Source organism: Chiloscyllium punctatum, chromosome 14 (genome assembly GCF_047496795.1).
Source record: "Chiloscyllium punctatum isolate Juve2018m chromosome 14, sChiPun1.3, whole genome shotgun sequence".
Taxonomy (NCBI): Eukaryota; Metazoa; Chordata; class Chondrichthyes; order Orectolobiformes; family Hemiscylliidae; genus Chiloscyllium; species Chiloscyllium punctatum.
Window position 1 is genome coordinate 1264301 of NC_092752.1, and position 24568 is coordinate 1288868.

Below are 24568 nucleotides of genomic sequence, written 5' to 3' on the forward strand. Positions count from 1 at the left end.
GGTTAGGTTATGTTATCTGGTTGACATGGGCTATTTGGACCAAAGGGTCTGTTTCTGTGCTGTATATCTCTATGACTCCATGACTCTATGACCTCTAGCCTCAACTTTCCCTAAATCCCACCTGCAATTCAAACCCAACCCCAGCTATAATCTCAACAGTGAACCTCATTCCTGATTAAAGGCTTATGCCTGAAAGATCGATTCTCCTGCTCCTTGACCTGCCTGACCTGTTGTGCTTTTCCAGCAACACACTCTCAACTCTGCAGTCTCGAGCATTTGCAGTCCTCACTTTCTCCCACAGAACCTTATTTCACCATTATACCTGATCCCCTCATACTCATCTCTGATGCTAGCTTCTACATATCTCACTCTGAGACCCAGACACATTCAAACATGTCCTCAATTCTTATACCATTGTGACTCCAATCCTAATCCCAACGACATTAATCCTCATCCCAAAGAGGATGCAAAGATATCTGGTAAGACCCCATCTACTTCCTCCCTTATCTCCCTCAGTTTCTTAGAATAGATCCCATCTGGTCCTGGGGTCTTGTCCACCTTGATGCATTCAAGACACCCAACACTTCCTCCTGCAATATGTTGACCTACCCAAGAGTATTCCCTAACTTCAACATCCCTCACGTCTCTGTCTTTGGTGAATACCAATGTAAAGTACTCATTAAGGATCACACCATTTCCTTGACTTTAGTCTTTGTACTTTATGTTCCCAATCCATGGGCCTAACATCTTGCCCCTCATTCTGTACTTTCATCCAATGTTTATAGGAGAGAACAGCTGAATGGATAGTCCTGAGGAAGAATATTGATAAAGATGGAAAACTAATAATTGTATAGCATGGGAATGAGACTGTTCAGGTACACTTTTCAAAACTGCTTCATGTGGATTAAAAATTTGCAGATTCTGAAGGAGTTCTAGAAAATAGTGAGGAGCCAGATACCTCTCATACCGAAATGTTGCACAGCTAAGAGGATCAAATTGCTACAACTGGTAGTTTGTCTGACAATGAACAGATATGTTCCAATGGTCCATTTGAGCCATTGATTCCAAAGGACAATTCCCAAAAGTAGGTACCATCAAATATTTACAGAAAGTGCTTGTCAATGGAGAAATGTGATAATTTAGATGGCCACTAGAATGCATAAACGTTGGATGAATGTACAGGATGAGAGGCAAGATGTTAAGCCCATGGATTGGGAACATGAAGTACAAAGATGAAAGTCAAGAAAATGCACAGTAAGATCAAACAGTGGGTTCTGGAAGTGAACATATTCCTAGAAAGAGCAACTGTTGAAAGGAGTCCTATTAATAGAATTGGGATGGGGATCAAACCAGGAATGCCACCAAGAGCATGTGACTGGGAAGTTTTAGTAGCCATGAACAAACTCAAAGGCAAGTTAGTATAAGATGCCAGACAACAAGAACTACAAAGCTGCAAAGAATTTAAGGTGTACACAGAGGTGCCAGAAAGGAGGCAACTGGTTCCTTCAGAAAGGTGGACATGGATTGAAAAGATGTCCCTAATGTGATTTATAAGGCTAAAACAAGGTTTAAAAAAACAGGGGAATCAGGATATTAGGGTAGATTCACCATTGGGGTGAAAAGCTTTTTTTGGCTTTGTAGTTATAAATGCTTGAGAGAGTAAATCAATTTATATTAAAGCTACAGGGAGAGTGATCTAAGAGAGAAGAGTTTCTTCACCCTCTAAAAGAGGCACGATTACAATGGAACACTTTGGAAGTTTAACCAAAGTGTTCATGAATGATGCCTCTAGAGTTTGGTACTTCTCAGAAAGGTGTGTTTCACTAAAATTAGGTTATCTTCAGTCAAAAAATGACTGTACCATGTTTTACTGGCAAAATATGGGACAATGTTCAAGCATCTTCATGATGCATATATGTGATGTTTTGGGGTATGAGCAGTGAATTTAAAAACATTATCGTGAATGGAATTAAAGCAGAATCCAGAATTGGAAGTCAGGCTTCTGGGATGTTTAAGTACACTGGATTGGAAATTCAGCTGAATAGTTCAAATGTCATTTTGTGTCAGCAATCTGGAAAATGTTTATCCATTGCTATTCATCAAACCAGGGCTGCACAAAAAGATACAGTGGTTTCCAAAACTGAAATGAAGGAATTGTGATGTCAAATTGGACAGATACATTGGCTAGCATCTAAACAAGGCGAGATGCCAGTTTTGAAATATTAGAGTTGAGTAAAACTAAGAAAAATCTAAGGTGGAAAATATAATTTAGGCAATAAACTGTTGAAAAAAATTATAAATGGATCATTGTGTTTTGAACATTTCATTATTGAGAGATGCCAGGAACATGAAACATGTTTTTAGTGATGTTTCTTATATAAATCTCTGTGATTGATTTTCTAATGCAGATGGGTTCAGCACTTTTCTTGGAGGAAAGGTAAGTAAATATTGCCCTTTAGCTTGGGAAGCCAAATAGATCAGAAAAATAGTTAAAAAATACATTAACGGTACAGACGTTCACCCTTGATGGAGTGGTAGAAATGGTACTTTTCCTCTGCAAAAATATTGGAAGAAATTCAAATAGGGATTCAGCAACAACACCCATTGAGTGCGACATTGATAATAAACATGGTGCCACTGTTTAAGAAGGGTGGTAAGGACAAACCAGGGAACTATAGACCAGTGAGCCTGATGTTGGTGGTGGGCAAGTTGTTGGAGGGAATCCTGAGGATGTACATGTATTTGGAAAGGCAAGGACTGATTAGGGATAGTCAACATGGCTTTGTGCGTGGGAAATCATGGCTCACAAACTTGGTTGAGTTTTTTGAAGAAGTAACAAAGAGGATTGATGAGGGCAGAGCGATAGATGTGATCTATCTGGACTTCAGTAAGGCTTTCGACAAGGTTCCCCAAACTAGCCATTTGGAACTGGGTCAAAGGTAGAAGACAGAGGGTGGTGGTGGAGTGTAGTTTTTCAGACTGGAGGCCTGTGACCAGTGGAGTGCCACAAGGATCGGTGCTGTCCACTACTTTTTGTCATTTATATGAATGATTTGGATGTGAGCATAAGAGGTACAGTTAGTAAGTTTGCAGATGACACCAAAATTGGAGTGTAGTGAACAGCAAAGAGGGTTAACTCAGATTACAAGAGGATCTTGACCAGATGGGCCAATGGGCTGAGAAGTGGCTGATGGAGATAAATGCGAGGTGCTGCATTTTGAGAAAGCAAATCTTAGCAGTACTTATACACTTAATGGTAAGGTCCAAGGGAGTGTTGCTGAACAAAGAGACCTTGGAGTGCAGGATCATAGCTCCTTGAAAGTAGAGTTGCAGGTAGTGAAGAAGGCATTTGGTATGCTTTCCTTTATTGGTCAGAGTATTTAGTACAGGAGTTGGGAGGTCATGTTGCAGTTGTACAGGACGTTGGTTTGGCCACTTTTGGAATATTGTGTGCAATTCTGGTCTCCTTCCTATCGGAAGGATGTTTTGAAACTTGAAAGGGTTCAGTAAAAGTTTACACAGATGTTGCTAGTGTGAAGGTGTTGAGCTATAGGGAGAGGTTCAATAGGCTGGGGCTGTTTTCCCTGGAGCATCAAAGGCTGAGGGGTGACCTTACAGAGGTTTATAAAATCATGAGGGGCATGGATAGGATAAATAAACAAAGACTTTTCCCTGAGATGGGGGAGTCCAGAACTAGATGGGCCAATAGGCTGAGAAGTGGCAGATGGAGTATAATTTAGATAAATGCGAGGTGCTGCATTTTGGGAAAGCAAATCTTAGCAGGACTTATACACTTAATGCTAAGGTCCTAGGGAGTGTTGCTGAACAAAGAGACCTTGGAGTGCAGGTTCATAGCTCCTTGAAAGTGGAGTCGCAGGTAGATAAGATAGTGGAGAAGGCGTTTGGTATGCTTTCCTTTACTGGTCAGATTATTGAGTACAGGAGTTGGGAGGTCATGTTGCGACTGTACAGGACATTGGTTAGGCCACTGTTGGAATATTGCATGCAATTGTGGTCTCCTTCCTATCGGAAAGATGTTGTGAAACATGAAAGGGTTCAGAAAGGATTTAGAAGTATGTTGCCAGGGTTGGAGGATTTGAGCTACAGGGAGAGGCTGAACAGGCTGAGGCTGTTTTCCCCGGAGCATCGGAGGCTGAGGGGTGACCTTATAGAGGTTTATAAAATCATGACGGGCATGGATAGGATAAATAGACAAAGTCTTTTCGCTGGGGTCAGGGAGTCCAGAACTAGAGTACATAGGTTTAGGGTGAGAGGGGAAAGATATAAAAGGGGCCTAAGGGGCAACTCTTTCACACAGAGGGTGGTACGGTTATGGAATGAGCTGCCAGAGGAAGTGGTGGAGGCTGGTACAATTGCAACATTTACGAGGCATTTAGATGGGTACATGATAGGAAGGGTTTGGAGGGATATGGGCCGGGTGCTGGCAGGTGGGACTAGATTGGGTTGAAATATCTGGTCGACATGGACAGGTTGGACCATGCTGTACATCTCTATGACTGTATGACTCTAAGTCACTGCAGAATAATGTACACTCAACACTGTAAAAAAGGTTGAGGATCGATAGTGCAAACGGTGGAGAATGGAGAAATCTCCAAATTGAACTGGGTGGAGAGTGCAGTCAGTGATCTGATTGCCTTACAAAAAAAGCAGCAATTCCAAAGAAACTGTTGGACATACTGGACAAGGACACTTGGAATTTTAATGTGCAAAGAAAACATGGGAATATAATCTATTGCCATTTAGGTATTTCATTTTTTTTACTAGTAAAGATTAATGTCTCTGAGAAGACAAATGGGAATCTATTATCATTTGAAATAAATCGAAGAACTGCAGATGTTGAAGATCTGAAACAAATACAGGAATTACTGGAGAAACTCAGCAGGTCTGACAGCATATGCAGATAGAAAGCAGTAAATTTTTGAAGTCCAGTGAGGAAGGGACTGAAACACTAGCACTGCTTTCTTTCCATGGATGCTGTCAGACCTGCTGAGTTTCTCCAGCAATTTCAATTTCTGTTATAATCTAGGATTGCCCGAGACCTAATAGAATGAGAACAAGTGATGGATATACTAATGATAGGGAGAGGCTGAATAGGCTGAGGCTGTTTTCCCTGGAGTGTTGGAGGCTGAGGGGTGTCCTTAGAGAGGTTTATAAAATCATGAGGGGCAGGGATAGGGTAAATAGACCCCGTTCCCTGGGGTAGGGGAGTCCAGATCTAGAGGGCATAGACTTAGGGTGAGATGAGAAAGATATAAGAGAGACTTAAGGGGCAACATTTTCACGCAGAGGGTGGTACGTGTATGGAATGAGCTGCTAGAGGAAGTGGTGGAGGCTGGTACAATTACAGCATTTAAAAGGCACCTGGATGGGTATATGAATAGGAAGGGTTTGGAGGGACATGGGCCGGGTGCTGGCAAATAGAACTAGATTAATTTAGGATATCTGATTGGCATGGACAAGTTGGATCAAAGGGTCTGTTTCCATGTTGTACATCTCTATGACTCTGATCATATAAATGTAGTGAGCTCGTAATCACTGGGGTGTGGGTTTTATGGAATGTAGCTAAGGTAAATGAAGTTCTCTTATAAAAGTGTGGACTTGAAATTTTTTTAATGACAGTTGCTTTTGGAAGATGACACTGTCTCCCTCTGTTGTGAGAATGGGGGAGGATCCTATTTTCAGAGAATGAAAGTGGATTCAGCCTTCCTCGGGTGTGTGGGAATCTCAGTAACATTGATTGGGGAATGCTCTTGCCTGCTTTGTGATGTGAGTAACCCGGAGACTAATCTGACCTTTTGTATGTTGTACGTTACTGATTCTTCCGATGCCGATTCTCTCCTTCCCTCTGCGATTTTGTGCACTTGTACTGTGACTTTCAGAAGTTATTTTTTTACAGGGAGGGTGGGGAATGTGAAGCGGCCTGCGATGTGATTGTTGCTGATATATAGTTAGGAGTTATTGGAAGTTCACATCATTCCTTTCCGTCCATACTCTTTACCGCATTCCTGGCTTGCCTCCGGGTTTCTGGCCGTTCATGAAACGCAGAGTCAATGCTGCTCGGTCTCATTGCGGTGCAGCAATGACTGCTCTCTGTTGTCCCGAATTGTTATCGCGTTTGCTCATGCCTCATCTGCGGGGTTTGATTGATTGAAGGGGTTCCGTGCTTTTGGTTTGCCAGGATTCCACACGGGTAGAATCTCAGAAACTATCTCGAGGAAATATTGCTGGATTAAATCATTTCCCGACGGGAAAGAAATTATGTATGGAGTACTTTCAGGCTCAGAGTTCCAGATCAACGTGACAGATGGGGCACGAATGCACGAATGAGCTTCCCTAGCGGCTAGGATACAGGACAGTGCTGTGTGTGTGTGTGCACAGGACAGTGCTGTGTGTGTGTGTGTACATGATTGTGTTGTGTGTGCACAGGACTGTGCTGTGTGTATGTACAGGACTGTGTTGTGTGTGCACAGGACTGTGCTGTGTGTATGTACAGGACTGTGTTGTGTGTGCACAGGACAGTGCTGTGTGTGTGTACAGGACAGTGCTGTGTGTGTGTGCACAGGACAGTGCTGTGTGTGTGTACAGGACAGTGCTGTGTGTGTACAGGACAGTGCTGTGTGTGTGTACAGGACTGTGTTGTGTGTGCACAGGACAGTGCTGTGTGTGTACAGGACAGTGCTATGTATGTGTACAGGACTGTGTTGTGTGTGCACAGGACTGTGCTGTGTGTATGTACAGGACAGTGCTGTGTGTGTGTACAGGACTGTGTTGTGTGTGTGTGTTCAGGACTGTGCTGTGTGTATGTACAGGACAGTGCTGTGTGTGTGTACAGGACTGTGTTGTGCGTGTGTACAGGACTGTGTTGTGTGTATGTACAGGACATTGCTGTGTGTGTGTACAGGACTGTGTTGTGTGTGTGTACAGGACAGTGCTGTGTGTGTGTATACAGGACAGTGTTGTGTGTGTGTATACAGTGCTGTATCGTTTGTGTGTGTATTGAACACTTGCCTGTCCTGCCCCCTTTCAGGGACAGGGAGAGCACTGCGAGAGAATGCTGCTGACTTTCAATAAACTCAAGGTCGCTGTGGGTCGCATTGAACACCGCGGGCACTACATCTGCATCGCGTTTTGCTCAGCTTCCAGAGCCCACCCGTATGCTGCCTACACAGAGATAGTGGGAACAACTCCAAACCTGGCTCTCTCTGTCTCCCTGTTCCCGCTCTGCTTCCGGGTTCTGTCAATCGCAGACCACCTCTCTCAACTATTCACAATGAAGCCATTTCCTTATCAGAACCTGCCCCCGGTTCACGGAGATCGCCCCCAATTCCGAGACAGAGTCACGGTGCAGGGTGGTAGCTTAGTTGCAGACAGGATCAGATGTTGCCAACCCCAGGAACAGTGAGTCAGGTCCCTGCACCCAGTCCCCGCACTGCCCCACATTCCAGCCGCAAGCTGCTCACACACTCCCCCCACCCTCCCCCCCTCCCCATTAACACATCAAACTAGCAACATCATCGGACTTGCCTTTTACTCGGCAGCAGATGCTCCTGGACCTGAGCTAGTCAGACAGAGAAGGGAGAGGTTGGAATTTCTTACCGGCTCCTGCTGTCTGCCTTCCTGACAGAGTGAGAGAGTGAGTCCTGTTCCTGCTCCTGTTCCTGCTCGTCTCCTTGCTCGGCAGCACTCACACATGCCAGCTCTGCACTCTCTCTAAAAATAGCTCCCCTCCCTCTCCCTCCCTGCGCCAATCCGCACATGCACATCTCCCTACTCAGCAAATTCATCTCCCTACTCCACATCCATTACTGCCATTCCATCTGCAATCAGGTCCTACCTCCTCCATCCTCTCTCCCCCCTTCCTCCCTCCCTCTCCCTCTCTCTCTCTTTCCCTGCTCCCTCTCTCTCCCAGTCTCCACTGCTCTCTTTCTCTCCTTCCCTCTTCCCCCTCTCTTCCTTTCTCCCCCTTCTCTCTGTACTTCTCTCTCCTCCTCCTCCCTCTCTTTCTCCTCTTCCCTTTCTGTCCCTCCCTCTCTCGCCCTTCAGTCTCTCTCCCCTCTCTCTCCCTTCCCTCCACCTCCTTTCTCTTCCATTCCCTCTCTCTCCCCTTCCTCTCTCCCTCCCTCTGCCCACTCTGTCTCCCTCTGCTTCTCTCTCTGCCTCTCTCACCCACCTCTCTCCTCCTATTCCCTGTCCCCAGTTTCCTCTCTCCTATTCCCTCTCTCCTCCTATTCCGTCTCTCCCCTGTTTCCTCTCTCCCCCATTCCCTCTGTCCCCCATTCCCTTTCTCCCCCTGTTTCCCTCTCTCCCCCGTTCCGTCTCTCTCCGATTCCTCTCTCCCACTATTCCCTCTCTCCCCCATTAGCTCTGTCCCCCTGGTCCCTCTGTGCCCCGTTCCCTCTTTCCCCTATTCCCTCTCTCCCCCTGTACCCCTCCCCCCGTTCCCTCTCTCCCCCTGTTCTCTCTCTCCCCCTGTTCCCTCTGTCCCCCATTCCCTCTGTACCCCTATTCCCTCTCTCCCCCGTTCCTTCTCTCCCCGTTCCCTCTCTCCCCTATTCCCTCTCTCCCCATTCCCTCTCTCTCCCTATTCCCTCTCTCACCCTGTTCCCTCTGTCCCCCTATTCCCTCTCTCCCCCGTTCCCTCTGTCCCCCTGTTTCCTCTGTCCCGCTGTTCCCTATCTTCCCCAGTTCCGTCTCTCCCCCTGTTCCCTCTGTCGCCCATTCCCTCTCTCCCCCTATTCCCTCTGTCTCCCTAATCCCTTTTTCTCCCGTTCCCTATCTCCCCCTGTTCCCTCTCTCCCCCGTTCCATCTGTCCCCCTCTTCCCCCTCTCCCCCTATTCCCTCTGTCCCCCATTCCCTCTCTCCCCCAGTTTCCTCTCTCCCCCGTTCCCTCTGTTCTCCTGTTCCCTCTCTCCCCAATTCCCTCTGTCCCTCATTCCCTCTCTCCCCCGTTCCCTCTCTTCCCCTGTTCCTTCTCTCCCCCGTTCCCTCTCTCCCCCGTTCCCTCTCTCCCCTGTTCCCTCTCTCCCCCAATCCCTCTCTCCCACTATTCCCTCTGTCCCCCTATGCCCACTCTCCCCCTACTCCCGCTCTCCTCTTGTTCCCTCTCTCCCCCTATTCCCTCCCCACTGTTCTATCTACCTGCGACTCCACTTTCAAGGAGCTATGAACCTGCACTCCAAGGTTTCTTTGTTCAGCAACACTCCCCAGGACCTTACCATTAAGTGTATAAGTCCTGCTAAGATTTGCTTTCCCAAAATGCAGCACCTCGCATTTATCTCCATCTGCCACTTCTCAGCCCATTGGCCCATCTGGTCAAGATCCTGTTATAATCTGTGTTAACCCTCTTCGCTGTCCACTACACCTCCAATTTTGGTGCCATCTGCAAACTTACTAACTGTACCTCTTATGCTCACATCCAAATCATTTATATAAATGACAAAAAGTAGTGGACCCAGCACCGATCCTTGTGGCACTCCACTGGTCACAGGCCTCCAGTCTGAAAAACTACACTCCACCACCACCCTCTGTCTTCTACCTTTGACCCAGTTCCAAATGGCTAGTTTGGGGAACCTTGTCGAAAGCCTTACTGAAGTCCAGATAGATCACATCTATCGCTCTGCCCTCATCAATCCTCTTTGTTACTTCTTCAAAAAACTCAACCAAGTTTGTGAGCCATGATTTCCCACGCACAAAGCCATGTTGACTATCCCTAATCAGTCCTTGCCTTTCCAAATACATGTACATCCTCAGGATTCCCTCCAACAACTTGCCCACCACCAACATCAGGCTCACTGGTCTATAGTTCCCTGGTTTGTCCTTACCACCCTTCTTAAACAGTGGCACCATGTTTATTATCAATGTCGCACTCAATGGGTGTTGTTGCTGAATCACTATTTGAATTTCTTCCAATATTTATGCTGAGGAAAAATACCATTTCTATTCCCTCCCTCCCCGCTCTCTCGCCCTGTTCCCTCTCTCCCCCTGTTCCCTCTCTCCCCCTATTCCCTATCTCCCCCGTTTCCTCTCTGCCCCGTTCCCTCTCTCCACCTGTTCCCTTTCGCCCCCAATACCCTCTCTCCCCCGTTCTCCCTCTCCCCCTGTTCCCTCTCTCCCCCATTCCCTCTCTCCCCCTGTTCCCACTCTCCCCTGTCCCCTCTCTCTACCGTGCCCTCTCTCCCCCGTTCCCTCTCTCCACCTGTTCCCTCTCTCCCCGTGTTCCCTTTCTCCCCTATTCAATCTCTCCCCCTATTCCCTCCGTTCCCCTATTCCCTCTCTCCCCATTCCCTCTGTCCCCCATTCCCATTCTCCCGCTATTCCCTCTCTCCCCCGTTTCCCTCACTCCCCCTGTTTCCTCTGTCCCCCATTCCCTCTCTCCCCCTATTTCCTCTCTCCCCCTGTTCCCTCTCTCCCCCATTCCCTCTCTATCCCTGTTCTCTTTCTCCCCCATTCCCTCTCCCCCGTTCCCTCTCTACCCCATTTCCTCTCTCCCCCATTCCCTCTCTCCCCCGTTCCCTCTCTCCCCCTATTCACTCTCTCCCGCTGTTCCCTCTCTCCCCCGTTCCCTTTCTCCCCCGATTCCCTCTCTCCCCCATTCCCTCTCTCCCCCAATCCCTCTCTCCCCGTGTTGCCTCTCTCCACCTGTTTCCTTTCTACCCCCAATTCCCTTTCTCCCCGTTCCCCCTCTCCCCCGTTCCCTCTCTCCCCCTGTTCCCTCTCTCCCCCATTCCACTCTCCCCCTGTCCCCCCTTTCTCCCATACCCTCTCTCCCCACTCCCTCTCTCCCCCTGTTCTCTCTCTCCCCCTGTTCCCTCTGTCCCCCTATTCCCTCTCTCCCCCTGTTTTCTCTCTCCCCCTGTTCCCTCTGTCCCCCTATTCCCTCTCTCCCCCTGTTCCCGCTCTACCCCTGTTCGCTTTCTCCCCCATTCCCTCTCACCCCTGTTCACTCTCTAACCCTGTTCCCTCTCTCCCCCTATTCCCTTTCTCCTCCTATTCCCTCTCTCCCCTATTCCCTCTCTCCCCGTTGCCTCTCTCCACCTGTTCTCTTTCTACCCCAATTCTGTCCCTGTCCCTGCCCCGTTCCCCCTCTCCCCCGTTCCCTCTCTCCCCCGTTCCCTCTCTCCCCCTGTTCCCTCTCGCCCCCTGTTCCACTCTCCCCCGTCCCCTCTCTCTCCCGTGCCCTCTCTCCCCATTCCCTCTCTCCCCGTTCCCTCTCTTCCCCTGTTCCCTTTCTACCCCTATTCAGTCTCTCCCCAATCCCTCTGTCCCCCATTCCCACTCTCCCCCATTCCCTCTCTTCCTCTGTTCCCTCTCTCCCCCTGTTCTCTCTGACCCCCTATTCCCTCTCTCCCCCATTCCCTCTGTCCACCGTTCCGTCTCTTCCCATTCCCTCTTTCCCCCATTCCCTCTGTCCTCCTATTCCCTCATTCCTCTGTTCCCACTCTCCCCGGATGGCTCTCCCTCCCTAATCCTCTCTCCCCCATTCCCTCTGTCCCACTGTTCCCTCTATCCCCCATTCCCCCTCTCCCGCTATTCCCTCTCTCCCCGTTTCCCTCTCTCCCCCTGTTTCCTCTGTCCCCCTATTCCCTCTCTCCCCCTATTTCCTCTCTCCCCGTTCTCCCCTCTCCCCCCTGTTCCCTCTCTCCACCATTCCCTCTCTCCCCCCTGTTCCCACCTCTCCCCTGTCCCCTCTCTCTACCGTGCCCTCTCTCCCCGTGTTCCCTTTCTCCCCCTATTCAATCTCTCCCCCTATTCCCTCTGTTCCCCTATTCCCTCTCTCCCCATTCCCTCTGTCCCCCTAGTCCCTCTCTCCCCCTATTTCCTCTCTCCCCCTGTTCCCTCTCTCCCCCATTCCCTCTCTATCCCTGTTCTCTTTCTCCCCCATTCCCTCTCTATCCCTGTTCTCTTTCCTCCCCCGTTTCCCTCTCCCCCGTTCCCTCTCTACCCCATTTCCTCTCTCCCCCATTCCTCTCTCCCCCGTTCCCTCTCTCCCCATATTCACTCTCTCCCGCTGTTCCCTCTCTCACCCGTTCCCTTCTCCCCCTATTCCCTCTCTCCCCCTATTCCCTCTCTCCCCCGTTCCCTTTCTCCCCCGATTCCCTCTCTCCCCCGATTCCCTCTCTCCCCCAATCCCTCTCTCCCCGTGTTGCCTCTCTCCACCTGTTTCCTTTCTACCCCAATTCCCTTTCTCCCCGTTCCCCCTCTCCCCGTTCCCTCTCTCCCCCTGTTCCCTCTCTCCCCCGTTCCACTCTCCCCGTCCCCTCTCTCTCCCATACCCTCTCTCCCCATTCCCTCTCTCCCCGTTCTCTCTCTCCCCCTGTTCCCTCTCTCCCCCTGTTCTCTCTCTCCCCCTGTTCCCTCTGTCCCCCTATTCCCTCTCTCCCCCGTTCCCTCTCTACCCCCTGTTCCCTTTCTCCCCCATTCCCTCTCACCCCTGTTCACTCTCTAACCCTGTTCCTCTCTCCCCCTATTCCCTTTCTCCTCCTGTTCCCTCTCTCCCCCTGTTTTCTCTCTCCCCCTGTTCCCTCTGTCCCCCTATTCCCTCTCTCCCCCTGTTCCGCTCTACCCCTGTTCCCTTTCTCCCCCATTCCCTCTCACCCCTGTTCACTCTCTAACCCTGTTCCCTCTCTCCCCCTATTCCCTTTCTCCTCCTATTCCCTCCCTCCCCTATTCCCTCTCTTCCCGTTGCCTCTCTCCACCTGTTCCCTTTCTACCCCAATTCTGTCCCTGTCCCTGCCCCGTTCCCCCTCTCCCCCTGTTCCCTCTCTCCCCCCGTTCCCTCTCTCCCCTGTTCCCTCTCGGCCCCCTGTTCCACTCTCCCCCGTCCCCTCTCTCTCCCGTGCCCTCTCTCCCCATTCCCTCTCTCCCCATTCCCTCTCTTCCCCTGTTCCCTTTCTACCCCTATTCAGTCTCTCCCCAATCCCTCTGTCCCCATTCCTACACTCCCCCATTCCCTCTCTCCCCCTGTTTCCTCTCTCCCCCTGTTGTCTCTGACCCCCTATTCCCTCTCTCCCCCATTCCCTCTGTCCACCGTTCCCTCTCTTCCCATTGCCTCTTTCCCCCGTTCCCTCTGTCCCCCTTTTCCCTCTCTTCCCCTGTTGCCTCTCTCCCCCATTCCCTCTGTCCTCCTATTCCCTCATTCCTCTGTTCCCACACTCCCCGGATGGCTCTCCCTCCCTATTCCCTCTCTCCCCCATTCCCTCTGTCCCCCATTCCCCCTCTCCCCTATTCCCTCTCTCACCCATTCCCTCTCTCCCCCGATCCCTCTCCCCCCATTCCCTCTGTCCCCCATTCCCATTCTCCCGCTATTCCCTCTCTCCCCCGTTTCCCTCTCTCCCCCTGTTTCCTCTGTCCCCCTATTCCCTCTCTCCCCTATTTCCTCTCTCCCCCTGTTCCCTCTCCCCCCCGTTCCCTCTCTATCCCTGTTCTCTTTCTCCCCCATTCCCTCTCCCCCGTTCCCTCTCTATCCATTTCCTCTCTCCCCCATTCCCTCTCTCCCCCGTTCCCTCTCTCCCCATATTCACTGTCTCCCGCTGTTCCCTCTCTTCCCGTTCCCTTTCTCCCCCATTCCCTCTCTCCCCCCATTCCCTCTCTCCCCCAATCCCTCCTCCCCGTTCCCCTCTCCCCTGTTCCCTCTCTCCCCCGTTCCACTCTTCCCCTGTCCCCTCTCTCTCCCATGCCCTCTCTCCCCATTCCCCTCTCTCCCCCGTTCTCTCTCTCCCCCTGTTCCCTCTGTCCCCCTATCCCCTCTGTCCCCCTATCCCCTCTCTCCCCCTGTTCTCTCTCTCCCCCCGTTCCCTCTGTCCCCCTATTCCCCTCTCTCCCCCTGTTCCCTCTCTACCCCTGTTCCCTTTCTCCCCCATTCCCTTTCCCCCCGTTCACTCTCTACCCCTGTTCCCTCTCTCGCCCTGTTCCCCTCCCTCCCCCTGTTCCCTTTCTCCCCCTATTCCCACTCTCCCCATTCCCTCTCTCCCCCTGTTCCCTCTCTCCCCCTGTTCTCTCTGACCCCCTATTCCCTCTCTCCCCCTATTCACTCTGTCCACCATTCCCTCTCTTCCCATTCCCTCTTTCCCCCATTCCCTCTGTCCCCCTTTTCCCTCTCTTCCCCTGTTGCCTCTCTCCCCCATTCCCTCTGTCCTCCTATTCCCTCATTCCTCTGTTCCCACTCTCCCCCGATGGCTCTCCCTCCCTATTCCCTCTCTCCCCCATTCCCTCTGTCCCACTGTTCCCTCTGTCCCCCATTCCCCCTCTCCCCTATTCCCTCTCTCCCCCATTCCCTCTCTCCCCCGATCACTCTCCCCCATTTCCTCTGTCCCCCATTCCCCCTCTCCCTTATTCCCTCTCTCCCCCATTCCCTCTCTCCCCCGATCACTCTCCCCCATTTCCTCTGTTCCCATTCCCATTCTCCCGCTATTCCCTCTCTCCCCCGTTTCCCTCTCTCCCCTGTTTCCTCTGTCCCCCTATTCCCTCTCTCCCCCTATTTCCTCTCTCCCCCTGTTCCCTCACTCCCCCCGTTCCCTCTCTATCCCTGTTCTCTTTCTCCCCCATTCCCTCTCCCCCATTCCCTCTCTCCCCCTATTCCCTCTCTCCCCAATCCCTCTCTCCCCATTCCCTCTTTCCCCCCTGTTCTCTCTCTTCCCCCTGTTCCCTCTGTCCCCCTATCCCCTCTCTCCCCCATTCTCTCTCTCCCCGTACCCTCTGTCCCCCTATTCCTCTCTCCCCCCTGTTCCCTCTCTACCCCTGTTCCTCCCCCATTCCCTTTCACCCCTGTTCCCTTTCTCCCCCTATTCCCTCTCTCCCCTATTCCCTCTCTCCCCGTTGCCTCTCTCCACCTGTTCCCTTTCTACCCCAATTCTGTCCCTGTCCCTGCCCCGTTCCCTCTCTCCCCTGTTCCACTCTCCCCCGTCCCCTCTCTCTCCCGTGCCCTCTCTCCCCATTCCCTCTCTCCCCCTGTTCCCTTTCTACCCCTATTCAGTCTCTCTCCCAATCCCTCTGTCCCCCATTCCCACTCTCCCCCCATTCCCTCTCTCCCCCGTTCCTCTCTCCCCCTGTTCTCTCTGACCCCCATTCCCTCTCTCCCCCATTCCCTCTGTCCACCGTTCCCTCTCTCCCCATTCCCTCTTTCCCACGTTCCCTCTGTCCCCCTTTTCCCTCTCTTCCCCTTTTCCCTCTCTCCCCCATTCCCTCTGTCCTCCTATTCCCTCATTCCTCTGTTCCCACTCTCCCCCGATGGCTCTCCCTCCCTATTCCCTCTCTCCCCCATTCTCTCTGTCCCCACTGTTCCCTCTGTCCCCCATTCCCTCTCTCCCCCCATTCCCTCCTTCCCCCAATCCCTCTCTCCCCCAATCCCCTCTCTGCCCCTGTTGCCTCTCTCCACCTGTTCCCTTCTACCCCAATTCCCTCTCTCCCCCAATGCCCCTTTCCCCCCCTGTTCCCTCTCTCTCCCGTCTCCTCTCCCCCATTCCCTCTCTCCCCCATTCCGTCTCCCCCCGTTCCTTCTCTCCCCGTTCCCCTCTCTCCCCTTGTTCCCTTTCTCCCCCTATTCCCTCTCTGCCCAATTCCCTCTCTCCCCTGATCCTCTCTCCCCCGATCCTCTCTCCCCCTGTCGTCTCTCTCCACCTGTTTCACTGTCCCCCGGCCCCCTCTCTCTCCTGTGCCCTCTCTCCCCATTCCCTCTCTCCCCCGTTTCCTCTCTTCCCCTATTCCTTTCTCCCCTATTCAGTCTCTCCCCCATCCCTCTGTTCCCCTATTCCCACTCTCCCCCTATTCCCTCTCTCCCCCTGTTCCCCTCTCTCCCCCGTTCCTTCTGTCCCCCTATTCCCTCTCTCCCCCATTCCCTCTCTCACCCGTTCCCTCTGTCCACCTATTTCCTCTCTCCCCCATTCCCTCTCTGCCCCTGTTCGCTCTGTCTCCTTATTCCGTCTCTCCCCCTATTCCCGCTGTCCCCCGTTCCCTCTGTCTCCCGTACCCCTCTCTTCCCCCATTCCCTCTCTCCCCGTTCCCTCTGTTCCCCTATTCCCTCTCTCCCCCCATTCCCTCTCTCCCCATTCCCTCTCTCCCCCGTTCCCTCTCTCCCCCATTCCCTCTCTCCCTCTGTTCCCTCTGTCCCGCATTCCCTCTCTCCCCCATTCTCTCTGTCCCCCTATTCCCTCTCTCCCCCTGTTCCCTTTCTCCCCCTTTTCAGTCTCTCCCCTATTCCCTCTGTCCCCCTATTCCCACTCTCCCCGTACCCTCTCTCCCCATTCCCTCTCTCCACCGTTCCCTCTGTTCCCCTATTCCCTCTCTCCCCCATTCCCTCTCTCCCCCATTCCCTCTCTCCCCCGTTCCCTCTCTCCCCCATTCCCTCTCTCCCCCTGTTCCCTCTGTCCCCATTCCCTCTCTTCCCCGTTCTCTCTGTCCCCCTATTCCCTCTCTCCCCCTGTTCTCTTTCTCCCCCTCTTTCAGTCTCTCCCCCTATTCCCTCTGTCCCCCTATTCCCACTCTCCCCGTTCCCTCTCTCCCCCATTCCCTCTCTCCCCCTGTTCCCTCTCTTCCCCTATTCCCTTTCTACCCCAATTCCGTCCCTGCCCCGTTCCCCCTCTCCCCCTTTTCCTCTCTCCCCCTGTTCCCTCTCTCGCCCTGTTCCACTCTCCCCCATCCCCCTCTCTCTCCCGTGCCCTCTCTCCCCATTCCCTCTCTCCCCCCGTTCCCTCTCTTCCCCTGTTCCCTTTCTCCCCCTATTCAGTCTCTCCCCCAATCCCTCTGTTCCCCATTCCCACTCTCCCCCCATTCCCCTCCCACCCCCTGTTCCCTCTGTCCCCCCTATTCCCTCTCCCACCCTGTTCCCACACTCCCCCTGTCCCCTCTCTCTCCCGTGCCCTCTCTCCCCATTCCCTCTCTTCCCCTGTTGCTTTTCTTCCCCCTATTCAGTCTCTCCACCTAATCCCTCTGTCCCCCTATTCCCACTCTCCCCGGTTCCCTCTGTCCCCCCTGGTCCCTCTCTCCCCCGTTCCAACTCTCCCCTTATTCCGTCTCTCCCCCTATTCCCGCTCTCCCCATTCCCTCTGTCTCCCGTACCTTCTCTCCCCCATTCCCTCTCTCCCACGTTCCCTCTGTCCCCCTATTCCTTCTGTCCCCCTATTCCCTCTGTCCCCCTATTCCCTCTCTCCCCATTCCCTCTCTCCCCGTTCCCTCTCTCCCCGTATTCCCTCTCTCCCCCGTTCCCTCTCCCCCCGTTCCCTCTGTCCCCCTATTCCCATTCTCCCCAAATTCCCTCTCTCCCCCGTTTCCTCTGTCCCCCTGTTCCCTCTCTCCCCCATTCCCTCTCTCCCCCTGTTCCCTGTCTCCGCCTGTTCCCTCTCTACCCCTGTTCTCTTTCTCCCCCATTCCCACTCCCCCCTGTTCCCTCTCTATCCCTGTTCCCTCTCTCCCCCATTCCCTCTCTCCCCCTGTTCCCTGTCTCCGCCTGTTCCCTCTCTACCCCTGTTCTCTTTCTCCCCCATTCCCACTCCCCCCGTTCCCTCTCTATCCCTGTTCCCTCTCTCCCCGTTCCCTCTCTCCCCTTGTTGCCTCTCTCCACCTGTTCCCTTTCTCCCCCAATTCCCTCTCTTCCCCGTTCCCCCTCTCCCCCTGTTCCCACTCTCCCCCTGTCCCCTCTCTCTCCAGTGCCCTCTCTCCCCATTCCCTCTTTCCCCCGTTCCCTCTCTTCCCATGTTGCATTTCTCCCCCTATTCAGTCTCGCTCCCAATCCCTCTGCCCCCTATTCCCACTCTCACCCATTCCCTCTCTCACCCTGTTCCCTCTGTCCCTCTATTCAATCTGTCCCCCTATTCCCTCTGTCTCCCTATTCCCTCTCTCCCCCATTCCCACTCTCGCCTTGTTGCCTCTCTCCACCTGTTCCCTCTCTCCCCCGTTCCCCCTCTCCCCCTGTTCCCACTCTCCCCCTGTCTCCTCTCTCTCCAGTGCCCTCTCTCCCCATTCCCTCTCTCCCCCGTTCCCTCTCTTCCCATGTTGCGTTTCTCCCCCTATTCAGTCTCTCCCCCAATCCCTCTGCCCCCTATTCCCACTCTCCCCCTGTTCCCTCTGTCCCCCTATTCTATCTGTCCCCCTATTCCCTCTCTCCCCCATTCCCTCTCTCCCCCTGTTTCCTCTCTCCCCCAATTCCCTCTCTCCCCCGTTCCCCCTCTCACCCTGTTCCCACTCTCCCCCTGTTCCCTCTCTCTCCCGTACCCTCTCTCCCCCATTCCCTCTCTCCCCGTTCCCTCTGTTCCCCTATTCCCTCTCTCCCCCATTCCCTCTCTCCCCATTCCCTCTCTCCCCCGTTCCCTCTCTCCCCCATTCCCTCTCTCCCTCTGTTCCCTCTGTCCCACATTCCCTCTCTCCCCCATTCTCTCTGTCCCCCTATTCCCTCTCTCCCCCTGTTCCCTTTCTCCCCCTTTTCAGTCTCTCCCCTATTCCCTCTGTCCCCCTATTCCCACTCTCCCCGTACCCTCTTCCCCATTCCCTCTCTCCACCGTTCCCTCTGTTCCCCTATTCCCTCTCTCCCCCATTCCCTCTCTCCCCCATTCCCTCTCTCCCCCGTTCCCTCTCTCCCCCATTCCCTCTCTCCCCCTGTTCCCTCTGTCCCCCATTCCCTCTCTTCCCCGTTCTCTCTGTCCCCCTATTCCCTCTCTCCCTGTTCTCTTTCTCCCCCTTTTCAGTCTCTCCCCCTATTCCCTCTGTCCCCCTATTCCCACTCTCCCCGTTCCCTCTCTCCCCCATTCCCTCTCTCCCCTGTTCCCTCTCTTCCCTATTCCCTTTCTACCCCAATTCCGTCCCTGCCCCGTTCCCCCCTCTCCCCCTTTTCCCCTCTCTCCCCCTGTTCCCTCTCTCGCCCTGTTCCACTCTCCCCCATCCCCTCTCTCTCCCGTGCCCTCTCTCCCCATTCCCTCTCTCCCCCGTTCCCTCTCTTCCCCTGTTCCCTTTCTCCCCCTATTCAGTCTCTCCCCCAATCCCTCTGTTCCCCATTCCCACTCTCCCCCATTCCCTCCCCACCCCCTGTTCCCTCTGTCCCCCCTATTCCCTCTCCCACCCTGTTCCCACTCTCCCCCTGTCCCCTCTCTCTCCCGTGCCCTCTCTCCCCATTCCTCTCTTCCCCTGTTGCTTTTCTCCCCCTATTCAGTCTCTCCACCTAATCCCTCTGTCCCCCCTATTCCCACTCTCCCCGGTTCCCTCTGTCCCCCTGGTCCCTCTCTCCCCCGTTCCAACTCTCCCCTTATTCCGTCTCTCCCCCTATTCCCGCTCTCCCCCATTCCCTCTGTCTCCCGTACCTTCTCTCCCCCATTCCCTCTCTCCCACGTTCCCTCTGTCCCCCTATTCCTTCTGTCCCCCTATTCCCTCTGTCCCCCTATTCCCTCTCTCCCCATTCCTCTCTCCCCGTTCCCTCTCTCCCCGTATTCCCTCTCTCCCCCGTTCCCTCTCCCCCCCCGTTCCCTCTGTCCCCCTATTCCCATTCTCCCCAAATTCCTCTCTCCCCGTTTCCTCTGTCCCCCTGTTCCCTCTCTCCCCCATTCCCTCTCTCCCCCTGTTCCCTGTCTCCGCCTGTTCCCTCTCTACCTGTTCTCTTTCTCCCCCATTCCACTCCCCCCTGTTCCCTCTCTATCCTGTTCCCTCTCTCCCCCATTCCCTCTCTCCCCCTGTTCCCTGTCTCCGCCTGTTCCCTCTCTCTCTACCCCTGTTCTCTTTCTCCCCCATTCCCACTCCCCCCGTTCCCTCTCTATCCCTGTTCCCTCTCTCCCTGTTCCCTCTCTCCCCCTGTTCCCTGTCTCTGCCTGTTCCCTCTCTACCCCTATTCCCTCTCTCCCCCATTCCCTCTCTCCCCTTGTTGCCTCTCTCCACCTGTTCCCTTTCTCCCCCAATTCCCTCTCTCCCCCGTTCCCCCTCTCCCCCTGTTCCCACTCTCCCCCGTCCCCTCTCTCTCCAGTGCCCTCTCTCCCCATTCCCTCTTTCCCCCGTTCCCTCTCTTCCCATGTTGCATTTCTCCCCCTATTCAGTCTCGCTCCCAATCCCTCTGCCCCCTATTCCCACTCTCACCCATTCCCTCTCTCCCCCTGTTCCCTCTGTCCCTCTATTCAATCTGTCCCCCTATTCCCTCTGTCCCCCTATTCCCTCTCTCCCCCATTCCCACTCTCGCCTTGTTGCCTCTCTCCACCTGTTCCCTCTCTCCCCCGTTCCCCCTCTCCCCCTGTTCCCACTCTCCCCCTGTCTCCTCTCTCTCCAGTGCCCTCTCTCCCCATTCCCTCTCTCCCCCGTTCCCTCTCTTCCCATGTTGCGTTTCTCCCCCTATTCAGTCTCTCCCCAATCCCTCTGCCCCCTATTCCCACTCTCCCCCTGTTCCCTCTGTCCCCCTATTCTATCTGTCCCCCTATTCCCTCTCTCCCCCATTCCCTCTCTCCCCCTGTTTCCTCTCTCCCCCAATTCCCTCTCTCCCCCGTTCCCCCTCTCACCCTGTTCCCACTCTCCCCCTGTCCCCTCTCTCTGCCGTGCCTTCTCTCCCCATTCCCTCACTCCCCTGTTCCCTCTCCCCCGTTCCCTCTCTTCTACTATTCCCTCTCACCCCCTGTTCCCTCTCTCCCCCGGTCCCCCTCTCCCCCTGTTCCCTCTCTCCCCCTCTGTCCTCCTATTCCCTCATTCCTCTGTTCCCACTCTCCCCTGATGGCTCTCCCTCCCTATTCCCTCTCTCCCCCATTCCCTCTGTCCCCCTATTCCCTCTCTCCGCATTCCCTCTCTCCCCATTCCCTCTCTCCCCCATTCCCTCTCTCCCCCAATCCCTCTCTCCCGCAATCCCTCTCCCCCCCGTTGCCTCTCTCCACCTGTTCCCTTTCTACCCCAATTCCCTCTCTCCCCCAATCCCCCTGTTCTCTCCCTCCCCGTTCCCTCTCCCCCCAGTTCCCTCTCTCCCCATTTCCTCTCTCCACCGTTCCCTCTGTCCCCCTATTCCGTCTGTCCCCCTATTTCCTCTCTCCCCCATTCTCACTTTCCCCCTATTCCCTCTCTCCCCCGTTCCCTCTCTCCCCCTGTTCCCTCTCGCCCCCTATTCCCTCTCTCTCCCTGTTCCCTTTCTCTCCCGATTCCCTCTCTTCCCCCTATTCCCTCTCTCCCGTTCCCTCTCTCCCCCTGTTCCCTCTCGCCCCCTATTCCCTCTCTCTCCCTGTTCCCTTTCTCTCCCGATTCCCTCTCTCCCCCCGTTCCCTCTCGCCCCCGTTCCCTCTCTTCCCCTGTTCCCTCTCTCCCCATATTCCCTCTCTCCCCCGTTTGCTCTGTCCACCGTTCCCTCTCTCCCCATTCCCTCTTTCCCACGTTCCCTCTGTCCCCCTTTTCGCTCTCTCCCCCATTCCCTCTGTCCTCCTATTCCCTCATTCCTCTGTTCCCACTCTCCCCCGATGGCTCTCCCTCCCTATTCCCTCTCTCCCCCATTCTCACTTTCCCCCTATTCCCTCTCTCCCCCGTTCCCTCTCTCCCCCTGTTCCCTCTCGCCCCCTATTCCCTCTCTCTCCCTGTTCCCTTTCTCTCCCGATTCCCTCTCTTCCCCCTATTCCCTCTCTCCCCCGTTCCCTCTCTCCCCCTGTTCCTCTCGCCCCCTATTCCCTCTCTCTCCCTGTTCCCTTTCTCTCCCGATTCCCTCTCTCCCCCCGTTCCCTCTCGCCCCCATTCCCTCTCTTCCCCTGTTCCCTCTCTCCCCATATTCCCTCTCTCCCCCGTTTCCTCTGTCCACCGTTCCCTCTCTCCCCATTCCCTCTTTCCCACGTTCCCTCTGTCCCCCTTTTCGCTCTCTCCCCCATTCCCTCTGTCCTCCTATTCCCTCATTCCTCTGTTCCCACTCTCCCCCGATGGCTCTCCCTCCCTATTCCCTCTCTCCCCCATTCCCTCTGTCCCACTGTTCCCTCTGTCCCCCATTCCCTCTCTCCCCCATTCCCTCTCTCCCCCATTCCCTCTGTCCCCCTATTCCCTCTCTCCCCATTCCCTCTCTCCCCCATTCCCTCTCTCCCCCAATCCCTCTCTCCCCCAATCCCTCTCCCCCCCGTTGCCTCTCTCCACCTGTTCCCTTTCTACCCCAATTCCCTCTCTCCCCCATCCCCCTCTCCCACTGTTCCCTCTCTCCCCGTTCCCTCTCTCCCCCTATTCACACTCTCCCCCTGTTCCCTCTCTCCCCTTGTTCCCTTTCTCCCCCTATTCCCTCTCTGCCCCATTCCCTCTCTCCCCAATCCCTCTCTCCCCCTGTTGCCTCTCTCCACCTGTTCCCTTTCTACCCCAATTCCCTCTCTCCCCCAATGCCCCTCTCCCCCTGTTCCCTCTCTCCCCGTCTCCTCTCCCCCATTCCCTCTCTCCCCCATTCCCTCTCCCTCCGTTCCTTCTCTCCCCGTTCCCTCTCTCCCCCTATTCACTCTCTCCCCTGTTCCCTCTCTCCCCTTGTTCCCTTTCTCCCCCTATTCCCTCTCTGCCCCATTCCCTCTCTCCCCCGATCCTCTCTCCCCCGATCCTCTCTCCCCCTGTCGTCTCTCTCCACCTGTTCCACTGTCCCCCGGCCCCCTCTCTCTCCCGTGCCCTCTCTCCCCATTCCCTCTCTCCCCCGTTTCCTCTCTTCCCCTATTCCCTTTCTCCCCCTATTCAGTCTCTCCCCCATCCCTCTGTTCCCCTATTCCCACTCTCCCCCTATTCCCTCTCTCCCCCGTTCCCTCTCTCCCCCGTTCCTTCTGTCCCCCTATTCCCTCTCTCCCCCATTCTCTCTCTCACCTGTTCCCTCTGTCCACCTATTCCCTCTCTCCCCCATTCCCTCTCTGCCCCTGTTCCCTCTGTCTCCTTATTCCGTCTCTCCCCCTATTCCCGCTGTCCCCCGTTCCCTCTGTCTCCCGTACCCTCTCTCCCCCATTCCCTCTCTCCCCCGTTCCCTCTCTCCTCCATTCCCTTTCTCCCCCTGTTCCCTCTCTCCCCCGTTCCCTCTCTTCCCCATTCCCTCTCTCCCCCATTCCCCCTCTCCCCCGTTCTCTCTCTTCCCCTATTCCCTCTGTCCCCCATTCGGTCTCTCCCCCATTCCCTCTCTTCCCCATTCACTCTGCTCCCCCCATTCCCTCTCTCCCCGTTCCCTCTCTCCCCGTTCTCTCTCTCCCCCATTCCCTCTCTCCTCCCATTCTCTCTCTCCCCCTATTCTCACTTTCCCCCTATTTCTTCTCTACCCCTGTTCCCTCCCTCCCTGTTCCCTCTCCCCCCAGTTCCCTCTCTCCCCATTCCCTCTCTCCCCCATTCCCTCTGTCCCCCTATTCTGGCTGTCCCCCTATTCCCTCTCTCCCCCATTCTCACTTTCCCCCTATTTCCTCTCTACCCCTGTTCCCTCTCTCCCCCGTTCCCTCTCCCCCATTCCCTCTCTACTAATATTCCCTCTCTCCCTCTGTTCCCTCTCTACTCCCATTTTCCCTCTCCCCCATTCCCTCACTCCCCCGTTCCCTCTGTCCCCCTATTCCCTCTGTCCCCTGATTCCCTCTCTCCCCCCGTTCCCTCTCTCCCCCGTTCCCTCTCTTCCCCTGTTCCCTCTCTCCCCATATTTCCTCTCTCCCCCGTTTCCTCTGTCCACCGTTCCCTCTCTCCCCATTCCCTCTTTCCCCCATTCCCTCTGTCCTCCTATTCCCTCATTCCTCTGTTCCCACTCTCCCCCGATGGCTCTCCCTCCCTATTCCCTCTCTCCCCCATTCCCTCTGTCCCACTGTTCCCTCTGTCCCCCATTCCCCCTATCCCCCATTCCCTCTCTCCCCCATTCCCTCTGTCCCACTGTTCCCTCTGTCCCCCATTCCCCCTATTCCCCATTCCCTCTCTCCCCCATTCACTCTGTCCCCCTATTCCCTCTCTCCCCATTCCCTCTCTCCCCAATCCCTCTCTCCCCCAATCCCTCTCTCCCCCGTTCCCTCTCTCCACCTGTTCCCTTTCTACCCCAATTCCCTCTCTCCCCCAATCCCCCTCTCCCCCTGTTCCCTCTCTCCCCGTCTCCTCTCCCCCATTCCCTCTCTCCCCCATTCCCTCTCCCCCTGTTCCCTCTCTCCCCGTTCCCTCTCTCCCCCGTTCCCTCTCTCCACCTGTTCCCTTTCTACCCCAATTCCCTCTCTCCCCCAATCCCCCTCTCCCCCTGTTCCCTCTCTCCCCGTCTCCTCTCCCCCATTCCCTCTCTCCCCCATTCCCTCTCCCCCCTGTTCCCTCTCTCCCCGTTCCCTCTCTCCCCCTGTTCCCTCTCTCCCCCTGTTCCCTCTGTTCCCCTGTTCCCTCTCTCCCCCATTCCCTCTCTCCCCCATTCCCCCTCTCCCCCGTTCTCTCTCTTCCCCTATTCCCTCTGTCCCCCATTCGCTCTCTCCCCCATTCCCTCTCTTCCCCATTCACTCTGCTCCCCCATTCCCTCTCTCCCCGTCCCTCTCCCCGTCTCTCCCCGTTCTCTCTCTCCCCCATTCCCTCTCTCCTCCCATTCCCTCTCTCCCCCTATTCTCACTTTCCCCCTATTTCCTCTCTACCCCTGTTCCCTCTCTCCCCCGTTCCCTCTCCCCCCAGTTCCCT

General features: G+C 54.7%; 1 protein-coding gene across 2 annotated transcripts in view; it reads right to left on the minus strand.

Moving 5' to 3' along the window:
- Positions 1–7721, minus strand: part of LOC140485527 (complexin-1) — a 236841-nt gene extending 229120 nt beyond the window's left edge. Inside the window, exon 1 of one of the 2 annotated variants that reach the window (XM_072583709.1) lies at positions 7618–7721. The gene's annotated coding sequence lies outside the window, so the exon portion shown is untranslated. Of the gene's footprint in view, positions 1–7545 lie in introns of both variants that reach the window. The other variant, XM_072583710.1, reaches the window with a different exon arrangement.
- Positions 7722–24568: the final 16847 nt, after the last annotated feature.